At 41.7% G+C, this 18,226-nt stretch overlaps 1 protein-coding gene across 1 annotated transcript in view; it reads right to left on the bottom strand.

Annotated features, from left to right (window-relative positions):
- The window catches only part of LOC139749160 (uncharacterized), a 346,975-nt gene extending 331,545 nt beyond the window's left edge, over positions 1–15,430 (bottom strand). Inside the window, exon 1 of the mRNA XM_071662812.1 lies at positions 15,410–15,430. The gene's annotated coding sequence lies outside the window, so the exon portion shown is untranslated. The remainder of the gene's footprint in view (positions 1–15,409) is intronic.
- Positions 15,431–18,226: the final 2,796 nt, after the last annotated feature.

Raw genomic sequence — 18,226 nt, 5'->3', positions numbered from 1 at the left:
GATGTTAATGTGCTGAGAGGTCCAACTGGAGGGATGTCTGATCATTATCTTGGGGAGGCTAAGGTGAAGATTTGTATGGGTTTTCAGAAAAGAAGAGTGAATGTTGGGGTGAAGAGAGTGGTGAGAGTAAGTGAGCTTGGGAAGGAAACTTGTGTGAGGAAGTACCAGGAGAGACTGAGTACAGAATGGAAAAAGGTGAGAACAATGGAAGTAAGGGGAGTGGGGGAGGAATGGGATGTATTTAGGGAATCAGTGATGGATTGCACAAAAGATGCTTGTGGCATGAGAAGAGTGGGAGGTGGGTTGATTAGAAAGGGTAGTGAGTGGTGGGATGAAGAAGTAAGATTATTAGTGAAAGAGAAGAGAGAGGCATTTGGACGAGTTTTGCAGGGAAAAAATGCAATTGAGTGGGAGATGTATAAAAGAAAGAGACAGGAGGTCAAGAGAAAGGTGCAAGAGGTGAAAAAGAGGGCAAATGAGAGTTGGGGTGAGAGAGTATCATTAAATTTTAGGGAGAATAAAAAGATGTTCTGGAAGGAGGTAAATAAAGTGCGTAAGACAAGGGAGCAAATGGGAACTTCAGTGAAGCGTGCAAATGTGGAGGTGATAACAAGTAGTGGTGATGTGAGAAGGAGATGGAGTGAGTATTTTGAAGGTTTGTTGAATGCGTTTGATGATAGAGTGGCGGATATAGGGTGTTTTGGTCGAGGTGGTGTGCAAAGTGCGAGAGTTAGGGAAAATGATTTGGTAAACAGAGAAGAGGTAGTAAAAGCTTTGCGGAAGATGAAAGCCGCCAAGGCAGCAGGTTTGGATGGTATTGCAGTGGAATGTATTAAAAAAGGGGGTGACTGTATTGTTGACTGGTTGGTAAGGTTATTTAATGTATGTATGACTCATGGTGAGGTGCCTGAGGATTGGCGGAATGCGTGCATAGTGCCATTTTACAAAGGCAAAGGGGATAAGAGTGAGTGCTCAAATTACAGAGGTATAAGTTTGTTGAGTATTCCTGGTAAATTATATGGGAGGGTATTGATTGATAGGGTGAAGGCATGTACAGAGCATCAGATTGGGGAAGAGCAGTGTGATTTCAGAAGTGGTACAGGATGTGTGGATCAGGTGTTTGCTTGGAAGAATGTATGTGAGAAATACTTAGAAAAGCAAATGGATTTGTATGTAGCACTTATGGATCTGGAGAAGGCATATGATAGAGTTGATAGAGATGCTCTGTGGAAGGTATTAAGAATATATGGTGTGGGAGGCAAGTTGTTAGAAGCAGAGAAAAGTTTTTATCGAGGATGTAAGGCATGTGTACGTGTAGGAAGAGAGGAAAGTGATTGGTTCTCAGTGAATGTCTCCATGGTTGTTTAATTTGTTTATGGATGGGGTTGTTAGGGAGGTGAATGCAAGAGTTTTGGAAAGAGGGGCAAGTATGAAGTCTGTTGTGGATGAGAGAGCTTGGGAAGTGAGTCAGTTGTTGTTCGCTGATGATACAGCGCTGGTGGCTGATTCATGTGAGAAACTGGAGAAGCTGGTGACTGAGTTTGGTAAAGTGTGTGAAAGAAGAAAGTTAAGAGTAAATATGAATAAGAGCAAGGTTATTAGGTACAGTAGGGTTGCGGGTCAAGTCAATACATATATATATATATATATATGACACGTGAGGAATGGGTGGGAAGTATTCTTTCTCCCCATCGCCAGGGATAGATATATATATATAGGGGAGAAAAAATACTTCCCATGCATTCCTCATGTGTCGTAGAAGGCGAATATAGGGGACAGGAGTGGGGGGGCTAGAAACCCTCCTCTCCTTGTATTTTAACTTTCTAAAAGGGGAAACAGAAGAAGGAGTCATGCGGGGAATGCTCATCCTCCTCGATGGCTCAGATTGGGGAGTCTAAATGTGTGTAGATGTAACCAAGATGAGAAAAAAAGAGAGATAGGTTGTATGTCTGAGGAAAGGAACCTGCATGTTTTGGCTCTGAGAAAAAACGAAGCTCAAGGGTAAATGGGAAAAGTGGTTTGGGAATATCTTGGGAGTAAAGTCAGGGGTTAGTGAGAGGACAAGAGCAAGGGAAGGAGTAGCACTACTCCTGAAACAGGAGTGGTGGGAGTATGTGATAGAGTGTAAGAAAGTAAACTCTAGATTGATATGGGTAAAACTGAAAGTGGGTGGAGAGAGATGGGTGATTATTGGTACATATGCACCTGGGGATGAGAAGAAAGATCGTGAGAGGCAAGTGTTTTGGGAGCAGCTGAGTGTGTGTCCTCAACCATCTCATTTCCAGCACATCCACCCTCCTCCGCACAACCCTATCTATAGCTCACACCTCGCAACCATATAACATTGTTGGAACCACTATTCCTTCAAACATACCCATTTTTGCTTTCCAAGATAATGTTCTCGACTTCCACACTTTCTTCAACGCTCCCAGAACTTTCGCCCCCTGCCCCACCCTATGATTCACTTCCGCTTCCATGGTTCCATCCACTGCCAAATCCACTCCCAGATATCTAAAACACTTCACTTCCTCCAGTTTTTCTCCATTCAAACTTACCTCCCAATTGGCTTGTCCCTCAACCCTACTGTACCTAATAACCTTGCTCTTATTCACATTTACTCTCAGCTTTCTTCTTTCACACACTTTATCAAACTCAGTCACCAGCTTCTGCAGTTTCTCACAAGAATCAGCCACCAGCGCTGTATCATCAGTGAACAACAACTGACTCACTTCCCAAGCTCTCTCATCCACAACAGACTGCACACTTGCCCCTCTTTCCAAAACTCTTGCATTTGGAATATATATTCAGAAGTGGTAGAGGATGTGTGGATCAGGTGTTTGCTTTGAAGAATGTATGTGAGAAATACTTAGAAAAGCAAATGGATTTGTATGTAGCATTTAAGGATCTGGAGAAGGCATATGATAGAGTTGATAGAGATGCTCTGTGGAAGGTATTAAGAATATATGGTGTGAGAGGAAAGTTGTTAGAAGCAGTGAAAAGTTTTTATCGAGGATGTAAGGCATGTGTACGTGTAGGAAGAGAGGAAAGTGATTGGTTCTCAGTGAATGTAGGTTTGTGGCAGGGGTGTGTGATGTCTCCATGGTTGTTTAATTTGTTTATGGATGGGGTTGTTAGGGAGGTAAATGCAAGAGTTTTGGAAAGAGGGGCAAGTATGAAGTCTGTTGGGGATGAGAGAGCTTGGGAAGTGAGTCAGTTGTTGTTCGCTGATGATACAGCGCTGGTGGCTGATTCATGTGAGAAACTGCAGAAGCTGGTGACTGAGTTTGGTAAAGTGTGTGGAAGAAGAAAGTTAAGAGTAAATGTGAATAAGAGCAAGGTTATTAGGTACAGTAGGGTTGAGGGTCAAGTCAATTGGGTGGTGAGTTTGAATGGAGAAAAACTGGAGGAAGTGAAGTGTTTTAGATATCTGGGAGTGGATCTGGCAGCGGATGGAACCATGGAAGCGGAAGTGGATCATAGGGTGGGGGAGGGGGCGAAAATTCTGGGGGCCTTGAAGAATGTGTGGAAGTCGAGAACATTATCTCGGAAAGCAAAAATGGGTATGTTTGAAGGAATAGTGGTTCCAACAATGTTGTATGGTTGCGAGGCGTGGGCTATGGATAGAGTTGTGCGCAGGAGGATGGATGTGCTGGAAATGAGATGTTTGAGGACAATGTGTGGTGTGAGGTGGTTTGATCGAGTGAGTAACTTAAGGGTAAGAGAGATGTGTGGAAATAAAAAGAGCGTGGTTGAGAGAGCAGAAGAGGGTGTTTTGAAGTGGTTTGGGCACATGGAGAGGATGAGTGAGGAAAGATTGACCAAGAGGATATATGTGTCGGAGGTGGAGGGAGCAAGGAGAAGAGGGAGACCAAATTGGAGGTGGAAAGATGGAGTGAAAAAGATTTTGTGTGATCGGGGCCTGAACATGCAGGAGGGTGAAAGGAGGGCAAGGAATAGAGTGAATTGGAGCGATGTGGTTGACATGCTGTCAGTGGATTGAATCAAGGCATGTGAAGCGTCTGGGGTAAACCATGGAAAGCTGTGTAGGTATGTATATTTGCGTGTGTGGACGTATGTATATACATGTGTATGGGGGGGGGTTGGGCCATTTCTTTTGTCTGTTTCCTTGCGCTACCTCGCAAACGCGGGAGACAGCGACAAAGTATAAAAAAAAAAAAGAAAAAAAAAATATATATATATATATATATATATATATATATATATATATATATATATATGAAAAGACAACAAAGGCCACGTTCGTTCACACTCTGTCTCTACCTGTCATGTATAATGCAGCAAAACCACAGCTCCCTTTCCACATCCGGGCCCCACAGAACTTTCCATGGTTTACCCTAGACACTTCACATGCCCTGGTTCAATCCATTGACAACACGTTGACCCTGGTATACCACATTATTCCAATTCACTCTATTAATTGCAAGCCTTTCACTCTCCTGCATGTTCAGGCCCCAATCACTCAAAATCTTTTTCACTCCATCTTTCCACCTCCAATTTGGTCTCCCACTTCTCCTCGTTCCCTCCACCTCTGACACATATATCCTCTTTGACAATCTTTCCTCACTCATTCTCTCCATGTGACCAAACCATTTCAAAACACCCTCTTCTGCTCTCCCAACCACACTCTTTTTATTACCATGTATCTCTCTTACCGTTTCATTACTTACTTGATCAAACCACCTCACACCACATATTGTCCTCAAACATCTCATTTCCAGCACATCCACCCTCCTCCGCGCAACTCTATCTATAGCCCACACCTCGCAACCATATAACATTGTTGGGACCACTATTCCTTCAAACCTACCCATTTTTCTTTTCCAAGATAACGTTCTCGACTTCCATACATTTTTCAACTCTCCCAGAACTTTCGCCCCCTCCCCCACCCGACCCCTTTAGTCATCTTCTTAACACGCAGGGAATGCATGCATAGTGCCATTATACAAATGCAGAGGGATAAACATGAGTGTTCAAATTACAGAGATATAAGTTTTTTGAGTATTCCTAGGAAATTATACGGGAGGATATTGACTGAGAGGGTAAAGGCATGTACGAAGCATAAGATTGGGGAAGAGCAGTGTGGTTTCAGAAGTGGTAGAGGATATGTGGATCAGGTGTTTCCTTTGAAGAATGTATATGAGAAATGCTTAGAAAAACAGATGGATTTGTATGTAGCATTTATGGATCTGGAGATGGCATATGATAAGAGTTGATGGAGATGCTCTGTAGAAGGTATTAAGAGTATATGGTGTGGGAGGTAAGTTGCTAGAGGCAGTGAAAAGTTTTCATCTAGGGTGAAAGGCATGTGTACAATTAGGAAGAGAGGACAGTGACTGGTTCCCAGTGAATGTCGGTCTGTGGCAGGGGTGCATGATGTCTCCATGGTTACTTAATTTGCTTATGGATGGGGTTGTTAGGGAGGTGAATGCAAGAGTTTTTGAGAGGGGGCAAGTATGCAGTCTGTTGTGGATGAGAGGGTTTGGGAAGTGTCAGTTGTTGGGTAATGATGATATAGCACTGTGTCTTTATTCGGGTGAGAAACTGCAGAAGTTGGTGACTGAGTCTGGTAAAGTGTGTACAAGATGAAAGCTGAGAGTAAATGTGAATAAGAGCAAGTTAATTAGGTTCAGTAGGGTTGAGGGACAAGTAAACTGGGAGGTACGTTTGAATGGTGAAAAACTGGAGGAAGTAAAGTGTTTAAGATATCTGGGAGTGGATTTAGCAGGGGATGGAACCATGGATGTGAAAGTGGGTCACAGGGTGGGGGACAGGGCGAAGGTTCTGGGATCATTGAAGAATGTGTGGAAGGCGAGAACATTATCTTGGAGAGCAAAAATGGGTATGTTTGAAGGAATAGTGGTTCCAACATATGGTTGCAAGGCATGGGCTATAGATAGGGTTGTGCGCATGAGGGTGGATGTGTTGGAAATGAAATGTTTGAGGACAATATGTGGTGTAAGGTGGTTTGATCGAGTAAGTAATGAAAGGGTAAGAGAGATGTGTGGTAATAAAAAGAGTGTGGTTGAGAGAGCAGAAGAGGTTGTATTGATATGGTTTGGTCACATGGAGAGAATGAGTGAGGAAAGATTGACAAAGAGGATATATGTGTCAAGAGGTGAAGGGAACAAGGAGAAGTAGGAGACCAAATAGGAGGGTGAAAGGCATGGAGGGAATAGAGTGAATTGGAATGATGTGGTATACTGGGATCGACATGCCATTAATGGATTGAACCAGGGCATGTGAAGCATCTGGGGTAAACCAATGAAAGTCATATTGGGTCCTGGATATGGAGATGGAGCTGTGGTATCAGTGCATTACAGATGACAACAAGAGACTGAGTGTGAACGAATGTGGCCTTTGTTGTCTTTTCCTAGTGCTACCTCGCATGCGCGTGTGCACGGATGTGTGTGTGTGTGTGTGTGTGTGTGTGTGTGTGTGTGTGTGTGTGTTTTTCATGTGTGGCGGGGTGGCAATGGGAGTGGATGAAGGCAGCAAGTATGAATATGTACATGTGTATATATGTTTATGTCTGTGTATGTATATGTATGTATACTGTGAAATGTATAGCTATGTATGTGTGTGTGTGGGTGTTTATGTATATACATGTGTATGTGGGTGGGTTGGGCCATTCTTTTGTCTGTTTCCTTGCACTACCTCGCTAATGCAGGAGACAACGACTAAGTATAATAAAAATAATACATGAAATATAAATAATTTATAATCTTGTCTCCAAAGTGCATAACTTTACACTTGTCTACATTAAATTTCATATGCCATCTGTCTGACCACTCTGCTAGTAAGTTAAGATCTCTTTGAATCATTTTGCATTCCCACCTGTAACTCTACCTCCTAGTTTAGTATCATCAGCAAAATTGGAGATCTTAGATATGAGACCAAGTTCTAAGTCATTAATGTATATTATGAAAAGAATTGAAACTAGAACCGACCGCTGTGGCTCACCAATCATTACATCTAGCTAATCTGAGGCTTTGCCATTTAATACAAGCTGCTTTCTCCTGGTAAGCCAACCTCTGATCCAGGTACAGAATTCTTCACCAGTTCCATGTGCTCTGAGTATAGGTAAAAGTCTCTTGTGAGGTACTTTATTGAAAGCCTTTTGGAAATCCAAATATACTACATCAGATGGTAATTTTTTGTCGCAATTCTGATAACATTAAAGAATTTCAGTACATTCATCAGACAGGATCTAATATGGAAACCGTGTTGGCTGTCCAATATAATTTTGTGCTCTAGAAATGTGACAATTTTATCTTGTATTATTTTCCCATTTCACCTAACACTAATATAAGGCTAACTGGGTGGTAGTTTAAGAGAGAGAGAGAGAGAGAGAGAGAGAGAGAGAGAGAGAGAGAGAGAGAGAGAGAGAGAGAGTAGTATTTGCTAATTTCCAGTCAGCACCTGACCATCTGACAGAGATTTGTTGAATATTTTTTTTATGGAGTATATCAGCTGTCTCATGACCTCTTTTAAAAGTCTTGGAGCCAAGTTATCTGAGCCATTGGATTTGTTAGGACTTAATTGGTCCAAGTATATAAGTACTTCAGAGCTCTTTAATTCTCTATCCTTCCACCCTTCTTTATCAGATCCTTGACACATTTTCACTGGTTGCGGTATTCGAGATGTTTCTTCAATTGTGAATATGGAGTTAAAGGAATAATTTAGTTTATCTTTTATCTATTTTGCTTTGTCGCTGTCTCCCGCGTTAGCGAGGTAGCGCAAGGAAACAGACGAAAGAATGGCCCAACCCACCCACATACACAAGTATATACATACACGTCCACACACGCAAATATACATACCCATACATCTCAACGTATATATATATATATATATATATATATATATATATATATATATATATATATATATATACACACAGACATATACATATATACACATGTACATAATTCACACTGTCTGCCTTTATTTATTCCCATCGCCACCTCGCCACACATGAAGTAACAACCCCCTCCCCCCTCATGTGTGCGAGGTAGCACTAGGAAAAGACAACAAAGGCCACATTCGTTCACACTCATTCTCTAGCTGTCATGTAATAATGCACCGAAACCACAGCTCCCTTTCCACATCCAGGCCCCACAGAACTTTCCATGGTTTACCCCAGATGCTTCACATGCCCTGGTTCAATCCACTGACAGCACGTCGACCCTGGTATACCACATCGTTCCAAATCACTCTATTCCTTGCCCGCCTTTCACCCTCCTGCATATTCAGGCCCCGATCACTCAAAATCTTTTTCACTCCATCTTTCCACCTCCAATTTGGTCTCCCACTTCTCCTCGTTCCCTCCACCTCCGACACATATATCCTCTTAGTCAATCTTTCCTCACTCATTCTCTCCATGTGACCAAACCATTTCAAAACACCCTCTTCTGCTCTCTCAACCACACTCTTTTTATTACCACACATCTCTCTTACCCTATTATTACTTACTCGATCAAACCACCTCACACCACATATTGTCCTCAAACATCTCATTTCCAGCACATCCACCCTCCTGCACACAACTCTAGCCATAGCCCACGCCTCGCAACCATACAACATTGTTGGAACCACTATTCCTTCAAACATACCCATTTTTGCTTTCCAACATAATGTTCTCGACTTCAACACATTCTTCAAGGCTCCCAGAATTTTCGCCCCCTCCCCCACCCTATGATTCACTTCCACTTCCATGGTTCCACCCACTGCCAAATCCACTCCCAGATATCTAAAACACTTAACTTCCTCCAGTTTTTCTCCATTCAAACTTACCTCCCAATTGAATTGACCCTCAACCCTAGTCTACCTAATAACCTTGCTCTTATTCACATTTACTCTCAACCTGATAGTCATTTCCTTGTCATCAGTAGTGTGTCACATATGTTTCGTAAAGGTCCAATTCCTTCTTTTACTGTCTTCCTTTGTCTTATATAATTGAAGAATTCCTTAGGTTTATTCTTAACTTTCAAGAAGATTCTTTTTTCTTTGTTGCCTTTACTCTGTCTTATGACCTTCTCACACTCTCTTTGGATTATAATTAATTCCTGATTTTCATCAGTTCCCATTGATTTGAATTTCTTGTTTTCTTCTTTCAGCAAATTAGTACTTCTGTTCTCCAATTCATCCATGATGGTTCTAAGATATTGCAAGTTCTCTTCATAATCTGTGGAATAAGTTATTTTCAATCTCGAGCAGTACATTTTATATATATATATATATATATATATATATATATATATATATATATATATATATATATATATATATTTTTTTTTTTTGCTTTGTCGCTGTCTCCCGCGTTTGCGAGGTAGCGCAAGGAAATAGACGAAAGAAATGGCCCAACCCACCCCATACACATGTATATACATACACGTCCACACATGCAAATATACATACCCATACATCTCAATGTACACATATATATACACACACACAGACACATACATATATACACATGCACACAATTCACACTGTCTGCCTTTATTCATTCCCATTGCCACCTCGCCACACATGGAATAACATCCCCCTCCCCCCTCATGTGTGCGAGGTAGCGCTAGGAAAAGACAACAAAGGCCCCATTCGTTCACACTCAGTCTCTAGCTGTCATGCAATAATGCCCGAAACCACAGCTCCCTTTCCACATCCAGGCCCCACAGAACTTTCCATGGTTTACCACAGACGCTTCACATGCCCTGATTCAATCCATTGACAGCACATCGACCCCGGTATACCACATCGATCTAATTCACTCTATTCCTTGCCCGCCTTTCACCCTCCTGCATGTTCAGGCCCCAATCACTCAAAATCTTTTTCACTCCATCTTTCCACCTCCAACTTGGTCTCCCACTTCTCCTCGTTCCATCCACCTCCGACACATATATACTCTTGGTCAATCTTTCCTCACTCATTCTCTCCATGTGCCCAAACCATTTCAAAACACCCTCTTCTGCTCTCTCAACCACGCTCTTTTTATTTCCACACATCTCTCTTACCCTTACATTAGTTACTCGATGAAACCACCTCACACCACATATTGTCCTCAAACATCTCATTTCCAGCACATCCACCCTCCTGCGCACAACTCTATCCATAGCCCACGCCTCGCAACCATACAACATTGTTGGAACCACTATTCCTTCAAACATACCCATTTTTGCTTTCCGACATAACGTTCTCGACTTCCACACATTCTTCAAGGCTCCCAGGATTTTCCCAACCTCCCCACCCTATGATTCACTTCCGCTTCCATGGTTCCTTCCGCTGCCAGATCCACTCCAAGATATCTAAAACACTTTACTTCCTCCAGTTTTTCTCCATTCAAACTTACCTCCCAACTGACTTGACCCTCAACCCTACTGTACCTAATAACCTAGCTCTTATTCACATTTACTCTTAACTTTCTTCTTTCACACACTTTACCAAACTCAGTCACCAGCTTCTGCAGTTTCTCACATGAATCAGCCACCAGCGCTGTATCATCAGTGAACAACAACTGACTCACTTCCCAAGCTCTCTCATCCCCAACAGACTTCATACTTCCCCTCTTTCCAAAACTCTTGCATTCACCTCCCTAACAACCCCGTCCATAAACAAATTAAACAACCATGGAGACATCACACACCCCTGCCGCAAACCTACATTCACTGAGAACCAATCACTTTCCTCTCTTCCTACGCGTACACATGCCTTACATCCTCGATAAAAACTTTTCACTGCTTCTAACAACTTGCCTCCCACACCATATATTCTTAATACCTTCCACAGAGCATCTCTATCAATTCTATCATATGCCTTCTCCAGATCCATAAATGCTACATACAAATCCATTTGCTTTTCTAAGTATTTCTCACATACATTCTTCAAAGCAAACACCTGATCCACACATCCTCTACCACTTCTGAAACCACACTGCTCTTCCCCAATCTGATGCTCTGCACATGCCTTCATCCTCTCAATCAATACCCTCCCATATAATTTACCAGGAATACTCAACAAACTTATACCTCTGTAATTTGAGCACTCACTCTTATCCCCTTTGCCTTTGCACAATGGCACTATGCATGCCTTCCGCCAATCCTCAGGCAACTCACCATGAATCATACATATATTAAATAACCTTACCAACCAGTCAACAATACAGTCACCCCCTTTTTTAATACATTCCACTGCAATACCATCCAAACCTGCTGCCTTGCCGGCTTTCATCTTCCGCAAAGCTTTTACTACCTCTCCTCTGTTTACCAAATCATTTTCCCTAACCCTCTCACTTTGCACACCACCTCAACCAAAACACCCTATATCTGCCACTCTATCATCAAACACATTCAACAAACCTTCAAAATACTCACTCCATCTCCTTCTCACATCACCACTACTTGTTATCACCTCCCCATTAGCCCCCTTCACTGAAGTTCCCATCTGCTCCCTTGTCTTACGCACTTTATTTACCTCCTTCCAAAACATCTTTTTATTCTCCCTAAAATTTAATGATACTCTCTTACCCCAACTCTCATTTGCCCTCTTTTTCACCTCTTGCACCTTTCTCTTGACCTCCTGTCTCTTTCTTTAATACTTCTCCTACTCATTTGCATTTTTTCCTTTCAAAAATCGTCCAAATGCCTCTCTCTTCTCTTTCACTAATAATCTTACTTCTTCATCCCACCACTCACTACCCTTTCTAATCAACCCACCTCCCACTCTTCTCATGCCACAAGCATCTTTTGCGCAAGCCTTCACTGCTTCCCTAAATACATCCCATTCCTCCCCCACTCCCCTTACCTCCTTTGTTCTCACCTTTTTCCATTCTGTACTCAGTCTCTCCTGGTACTTCCTCACACAAGTCTCCTTCCCAAGCTCACTTACTCTCACCACCCTCTTCACCCCAACATTCTCTCTTTTTTTCTGAAAACCTCTACAAATCTTCACCTTCGCCTCCACAAGATAATGATCAGACATCCCTCCAGTTGCACCTCTCAGCACATTAACATCCAAAAGTCTCTCTTTCGCGCACCTGTCAATTAACACGTAATCCAATAACGCTCTCTGGCCATCTCTCCTACTTACATATGTATACTAATGTATATCTCGCTTTTTAAACCAGGTATTCCCAATCACCAGTCCTTTTTCAGCACATAAATCTACAAGCTCTTCACCATTTCCATTTACAACACTGAACACCCCATGTATACCAATTATTCCCTCAACTGCCACATTACTCACCTTTGCATTCAAATCACCCATCACTATAACCCGGTCTTGTGCATCAAAACCACTAACACACTCATTCAGCTGCTCCCAAAACACTTGTCTCTCATGATCTTTCTTCTCATGCCCAGGTGCATATGCACCAATAATCACCCATCTCTCTCCATCAACTTTCAGTTTTACCCATATTAATCTAGAGTTTACTTTCTTACTTTCTATCACATACTCCCACAACTCCTGTTTCAGGAGTAGCGCTACTCCTTCCCTTGCTCTTGTCCTCTCACTAACCCCTGACTTTACTCCCAAGACATACCCAAACCACTCTTCCCCTTTACCCTTAAGCTTCGTTTCACTCAGAGCCAAAACATCCAGGTTCCTTTCCTCAAACATACTACCTATCTCTCCTTTTTTCACATCTTGGTTACATCCACACACAGTTAGACACCCCAATCTGAGCCTACAAGGAGGATGAGCTCTCCCCGCATGACTCCTTCTTCTGTTTCCCATTTTAGAAAGTTAAAATACAAGGAGGGGAGGATTTCTGGCCCCCCGCTCCCGTCCCCTCTAGTCACCTTCTACGACATGTGAGGAATGCATGGGAAGTATTCTTTCTCCCCTATCCCCAGGGATAATAAATTTTTAAAATTATTCCACATTTTCTCTACTGTGTAAACGTCAAGAAGTTTTGTCCAATTGGTACAGTAAATTTCGTGTCTAATGCTTTTGAAAGTTGCTTGCTTGTAATCTAGGATCAAGAGCTTGTTGTCATTTATTTTATAATCTAAATCTATTTCTAATCTAACCAAACTGTGATCACTGTTTGACAAACTCTTGCCTACTTCACAAGCATTAAGTTTGTGTCACTGGTGAGGACAAGATCAAGAATGTTTTTCCTCTGGTTGGTTTTTTAATTAACTGTTCTAGAAAAGCATCTTGAATCAGTTTCATTAGTATTGTTCCCTCTCGCTCACCTGTTAACGTGTTCCAGTCTAAGTTTGGACTGTTGAAGTCTCCTACTATCAAAACCTTTTTACTGTTTACTATAGTTTTGATTTCATTGTATAACATCTTGTTGTCATCTTCTTTTTGCTTGTGAGGTCTGTAAATAATGCCAAGACACAGTTCATGTCTGAACTTGTCAGTAATGTTGCTATAAAGAAGCAGACTGAGACCAAAACAAAGCGAGCACACCCCATGCTACCAAAAACAAGTTCAGTATGAAATGCACATGGTGTAGTTTAAGATTTTTTTAATTTTCTTTTGATTTTTTGAATTATCATCAATCAATGAATCAATATTGGCCCAGCCTGTCAAATCCGAAATCCATAATATTGCAGTTCGTTAAACCAAGGGTTTCCTGTATATATCTTTTCTTTCCTTCATACCCAGGTAGGTTTTTTCTTTCTGCTTCACCCAAATGTGTACTACTGGCATTGTCCAAAAACATACAATCTCTCCTTGTCTAACACTTGACAACAGCTCACACAGCTTTCTTCACAACTAGCTTTTCTGTGGTGAGCACGGCATGCTCATTCTGATACTGGGGAAAATGTTAGGAACAATGGCCAGCAGTAGTAGGTATGAACATTCAGGCAGGAGCATTAAGTAGTAACATATGCAAGAGCATGGCATGCAAGGGATAGAGTGAGGTGGAGCAATGTGGTTTACAGTGGACAATGTGCAATCAATTGGCTGAATCAGGGCATATGAAGCAGTTGGGGGAAACCATGGAAAGGTCTGTGGGGCCTGGTTGTGGGTAGGGGGCTCTGGTTTCATTGCATTATACATTACAGCTAGAGAGTGGATGTGAGCGAATAAGGTCATTTCTTCTTCTGTTTCTGGCACTATCTTACCAGTGCATGAAATGGTGGAAATAAAAAATTCCCAGTCTGCCTCCACATCACTATTAGCTTTCAATATCATGAGATTTTGTCCTGCATTGCTTATGTTGTGTTAGAGAAAACAAATATAGTTTTGAAATGTGATTTAGACAATAATATGTATAAAACAATATCAGATACGGCAATGTCAGGTCAATTATAGTGAGGGTGAGTAATACATGTAAACCAATAAAAACCTCTTCAAGCAGCTGGGATCACAAAGCTGCTCACTATGTTACATATGCTGATATTTTGCATTATATTTTGGCTGTGCTCAGTCATGGAAGTGACAAATATTTTGACAAAATGAAAAAAAATCTTGACTGCTGAGGAAGTGAACGATTTTCATATATTATGCTGCTCTTTACAAGAGCATTAGCCACCTCTACCTCAATTAACCCTACATTTTGTTGCATTACTGTCACACCTATAGGTATGCAACACAATACTCCAAATTATGCTTCACATTTGTTAGATTATTTAGTATACAATGCACTAGTAAAGCAAATACTAAGCATTCAATAATAATGGTAATGTTAAGCTGAAGTGGTAAATTTCCAAAAGGAACTTAAAATCATGGATCACTTTTCTCCATACAATACACTAGCACTACAACACAAAATCACTTATTCCAAAGCTATTTGAGTAGCATCTTTTAACTGGACTTCTTATTCCTTCCTCTGGGTATCAATGCCAAAGTCCTTAACATTTTTTTCATAAATACAAACACCAAAGGGTGACCACGCCCCTAACGTTAACCCATAACATTGGTTTTTCTCTGTGAAAGATGGCATAAATCTTAAACTTCATCTTTACCTAACAATAAACAGGTGGGCCCCATAGTTTCTAACTCAGAGAAATATACCCATAAAACCAAGCGAGAAAGTTACAACAGAGAACTACTCGTGGAAAACATTTCTGTTAAGAACTGGCCGAGTGTGATAAGCAAAGAGCGTGCCTTAAAAACACAGATTGTGAAGTGGACAGTCTGGTCCTGGGCCACGTGCGTGTATATAAGCATGAAGTGCATTCCTCACACATAAAGAATGCGTGAGATGGACTGTCTGGTCCTGGGTCAACGCCACCGTGACTAAGGTGCAATGTCTTGAGTGAAAGGTCTTGACAGAAGTTAAAACAGCGTTTGCTTCCATATTTACAAATGACAGCTGTGTTTTCTAATTTCTATGGTGTAAACTGGCGGAGGCATATATACTGTCACTGTTAACAGCATCAGTATGCTCACTGTTAAAGAATAACAATGAAATTAACAAGACAAGGCTCACAATGCGTATGAAGATCCCCACCCGATTGGTGCTGACAGTCGTCACTAGTTACTTGTAAGGTTAAGAAAATTATATGTAGTGATCCGCATTTCTCAGGAATCTATTACCAAACCAATTGAAATATACCATTAGAATTGTTTTGAATTACTCAATCTTTGGACATAACGAAATCTAGTCCAGCGAAGCGCTTAATTGCAATCTAATCCAAAAACTGTTTTGCAAACGTTGTGCCTAGCCATACTAGGAATTGCTGGCCAGCCTGCAGCTGCCAGTGTCAGCTGTTAACCAAAACAAACGACGATACTATGCGCACACTCTCCTCGCGCCACAGTTTTTTGTTTTCATATGTTTTGCTGGAAATGTCTGATTGTAATCCTCGTACACGAAAAAAATTCTAAGTAAAGAAATTCTTTCTTACGTAATTTTTCTAGTAACACGCTTTTTTTTATTCGTAGTCACCGGATATCTGAGTGACTGTTAACGATTTTCCAGTCCTGTTTTTGCAGATTTTTAATGACATGGTTGTTTAATTTGTTTATGGATGGGGTTGTTAGGGAGGTAAATGCAAGAGTCTTGGAAAGAGGGGCAAGTATGAAGTCTGTTGGGGATGAGAGAGCTTGGGAAGTGAGTCAGTTGTTGTTCGCTGATGATACAGCGCTGGTGGCGGATTCATGTGAGAAACTGCAGAAGCTGATGACGGAGTTTGGTAAAGTGTGTGGAAGAAGAAAGTTAAGAGTAAATGTGAATAAGAGCAAGGTTATTAGGTACAGTAGGGTTGAGGGTCAAGTCAATTGGGGGGTGAGTTTGAATGGAGAAAAACTGGAGGAAGTGAAGTGTTTTAGATATCTGGGAGTGGATCTGTCAGCGGATGGAACCATGGAAGCGGAAGTGGATCATAGGGTGGGGGAGGGGGCGAAAATTTTGGGAGCCTTGAAAAATGTGTGGAAGTCGAGAACATTATCCCGGAAAGCAAAAATGGGTATGTTTGAAGGAATAGTAGTTCCAACAATGTTGTATGGTTGCGAGGCGTGGGCTATGGATAGAGTTGTGCGCAGGAGGATGGATGTGCTGGAAATGAGATGTTTGAGGACAATGTGTGGTGTGAGGTGGTTTGATCGAGTAAGTAACGTAAGGGTAAGAGAGATGTGTGGAAATAAAAAGAGCGTGGTTGAGAGAGCAGAAGAGGGTGTTTTGAAATGGTTTGGGCACATGGAGAGAATGAGTGAGGAAAGATTGACCAAGAGGATATATGTGTCGGAGGTGGAGGGAACGAGGAGAAGAGGGAGACCAAATTGGAGGTGGAAAGATGGAGTGAAAAGGATTTTGTGTGATCGGGGCCTGATCATGCAGGAGGGTGAAAGGAGGGCAAGGAATAGAGTGAATTGGAGCGATGTGGTATACCGGGGTTGACGTGCTGTCAGTGGATTGAATCAAGGCATGTGAAGCGTCCGGGGTAAACCATGGAAAGCTGTGTAGGTATGTATATTTGCGTGTGTGGACGTGTGTATGTACATGTGTATGGGGGGGGGGGGGTTGGGCCATTTCTTTCGTCTGTTTCCTTGCGCTACCTCGCAAACGCGGGAGACAGCGACAAAGTATAAAAAAAAAAAAAAAAAACTTTCTTATATGAATGTAACGTGTTAGAGGTGTTTAAACATATTCTTTCATAAATGAAAAGAAATCATCTATTAATGATTAACTGACAACGCTCTACGGTGCATTGGTTCATATTGCGACTGATGAGGGTTTGTGAAAGGGGTGGTGGGGGGGGGGGTTAGTTGAATAGGAACAAACAATGAATCAAATCAGAATTTTAAAAGGATCAGTTGTGCAGCCTCGGTACGATTCAAACCCAAAGCAGAATCAGCTGACGGTGGCTCCCTTACGAAACATCGGTATGAAAAGTCCACTTATTTCACGAAGCTACTGCCATGAACATTCAGTGAATACGTAAACAAGCAAGAAGTAAAATGTAGACAAGTTCAGCAAAAGGTAATGTTTGTCGATTTCTTGTTCGGGCTTTAGGCCCATCACTGCCAGAGTCATTACGACCGTCACCTTCAAGCCACATCCATCAACCAAAAAATCCTTGGTGTAACGGATAATTCTAAGACCACATACATTCTCACTAGGCGTGTGGCTCCTGGGAAGTTAGAACAACAGGGAGCCAGTTATTGTGCCTGGGTATTACGATTTCCACTCAACGCTGCTTCAAAGTACCAAAGGTCCTAATTTCCCATCATTCTCAGCAATAATCACTGGATCATTTTGCAACAATAAAGATCCGCTATTATATTGTCCGCACAGAGTTTATTTCTGGACATAACACTAACATCGGTATACATCTATACAAGACGTCACGGTTGCATTCATAATCCCTTAGACGTTAACTGTAATTCACCGCACTGAAGGCAAAACTGATGGCGAACTGGTTGTTACGGAAAGTCATTTCGTCTGGTGAGGTCAGAGAAGTTTAGCAGAAGTGTTACAACGCAGTGATCCATTTTATCCATATCAGTGTGACCACTTTCATCACGTGTTTTCACCAGCATGCAGAACAGCGCATCATACACTCTAATGATCCTGGTGATGAGTGACAGTTAACCAGGATTACGTCTCCATATGCTTCATAATCAGTGATCTAAGATGACCTCAATTCCCCTTTTCTCATAAATTGACAACAGAAGGCTTCCTTCAGCTTTGGCTTCCATCGATAATGAGAAAACGTTTCTCATCGTAACTAAGGAAGGACGCTAGACAAAATCTGTATGGCGCACCCAATGTCCTTTGGAAACCTGTTGGCATCTCTACCACCGA

Source organism: Panulirus ornatus, chromosome 6 (genome assembly GCF_036320965.1).
Source record: "Panulirus ornatus isolate Po-2019 chromosome 6, ASM3632096v1, whole genome shotgun sequence".
Taxonomy (NCBI): domain Eukaryota; kingdom Metazoa; phylum Arthropoda; class Malacostraca; order Decapoda; family Palinuridae; genus Panulirus; species Panulirus ornatus.
Note: the sequence above shows the minus strand (reverse complement) of the source record. Positions and strands in the feature narration are given on the sequence as shown.